The 1,857-nt window shown below is 43.4% G+C and overlaps 1 protein-coding gene across 1 annotated transcript in view; it reads right to left on the reverse strand.

Moving 5' to 3' along the window:
* OBFC1 (oligonucleotide/oligosaccharide-binding fold containing 1) overlaps positions 1 to 1,857 on the reverse strand; it is a 47,337-nt gene that overhangs the window by 19,675 nt on the left and 25,805 nt on the right. The window lies entirely within an intron of this gene.

Raw genomic sequence — 1,857 nt, forward strand, 5'->3', positions numbered from 1 at the left:
GAGTCCAGTGCGGCTGCTAAACCTGGGCCACTATCAACAAAGAGAAGGTAAAATCAAACATGAAGATTATAGCGAAGACTGACCAGACTAAAAGACTATCTGAAGTTTTGTACTTAAGTAACTTTTAGTTTTCGGTCGGTAGCCATGTTGGTCTGAAGCAGCAGAACAAAGTTTGAGTCCAGTGGCACCTTTAAGACCAACAAAGTTTTATTCGAGGTATAAGCTTTCTGAAGAAGTGTACGTGCACTCAAAAGCTTATACCTTGACTAAAATTTGTTGGTCTTAAAGGTGCCACTGGACTCAAACTTTATTCTGTTAGTTTTCCAGTATCACTAAACAGCCCATCAAGTATTTATACGGCTGGATCAAGACTGACACAAAAGCATGTAATTGTTTAAGATCTTCTGGACCCAACCATAACTGACAGCTCCAAGATTACTATGCACGTGCCTGGAGCATGGGCACCATATCCTCATTACTTTCAGAGTTACAAAGCATCAAGATGTGGCAACACTAATCTTAATCCATGGTCTGAGGATACAGAAAACTACTTAATTACAGACATTGCGTGACAAGTTTTTAAACTCTCAACAGTCCATTTACACCTTAAACAGGGCATAGGATTTGGGCTCTTGGGTTAGTTCAGTGGCTGAGGATGACTGCAGTGCAAGTGAAGGACACAGAGGAAGAATCCCTGTCACGCTGTCAGCATACTCGTGATCCTCAAATCCAAAGTGAAAAAGAGATCACACATGCACAGAAGTGCATCATTGCAAACATGCCAAGCTCTGTGAAACTGGAGTAAGGTTGCAACAGAGTGTTGTCTGGAGTGCCTGGGGTTCTTGAAAAATGTAACATTTATCTATAAACTAATAGCGAAGTCAGTCAAATTTTAGGATAGTTAAATCCTGTGACTGGAGCTGGAAATGGGCAAGACAGACCTCTCTACAAACCTGAAAAGGGCCTCATAGTTTGCAGAAAAATGTGAAACCTTAAAAAAATACATTCGGGGGTTAAAAACCCCCAAAATGATAAAAGGAATACCTGTAGCTTAAAGCAACAGACTCCCTCAGGGACTGTTGCTACGCAACAACAGTATTCCAGGCTCAGTTACTGTGAGTAAAAAGGCAGGAGAAGAGAGCAGGGTCCTTTTCAGGCCTACTATGGCCTTTGAGGGAGGATTCATTGGGGTGAGTCCTAGCATTGCCAGCTCTGGGTTGGGAAATTCCTGGAGATTTTGTGGAAGAAGCTGACAAAGGCAGGGTTTGGGAGCGGAGAGGCCTCAGCTGACTATAATGCCACAGAGTTCACCCTGTAAAGTGGTCATTTTCTCCAGGGAGACAAATATCTCTGGAGTTCAGGTGTAATTCCGGGAGATTTGGAGGTTGGCGACCCTAGGTCTGGAAGCAACCTCTGAGTGACTTGATATCACACAATTTGCATGGCTCAACTAGCCTTCGCTATTTGGTACTGTTCAACAGCAGCCACACTATGAAAGCCAGTGTAGTGTAGCAGTTAGAACTTCAGAGTAGGGACTGGGAGACCCAGGGTCGAATTTCCATCTTGTTGTGGAAGCTCATTTAGTGATTTTGGACCAGTCACATACTTTCAGCCTAACCTACCTCACAGGCTTGTTGTGTGGACAGAAAGGAGAAGAGGAGAATAATGTAAGCTGCTTTAATTCCTATTGTGGAGAAAGGCGGGGTATAAAAGAAGCAAATAAACAATACATATAGCTGAAGATGGGAGACAGATAAAAGGTAGGTTGGTGAATGGCTGAGAAGGAGAGAATGAGGAAGAGAAAGAGGAGAAAGTATGGAGGTTGCCAGGAGGAGGGAAAGAGGAAATGGTGTGAGG

Source organism: Gekko japonicus, unplaced genomic scaffold, assembly GCF_001447785.1.
Source record: "Gekko japonicus isolate JY-2015 unplaced genomic scaffold, Gekko_japonicus_V1.1 scaffold29, whole genome shotgun sequence".
NCBI classification, from domain to species: Eukaryota; Metazoa; Chordata; class Lepidosauria; order Squamata; family Gekkonidae; genus Gekko; species Gekko japonicus.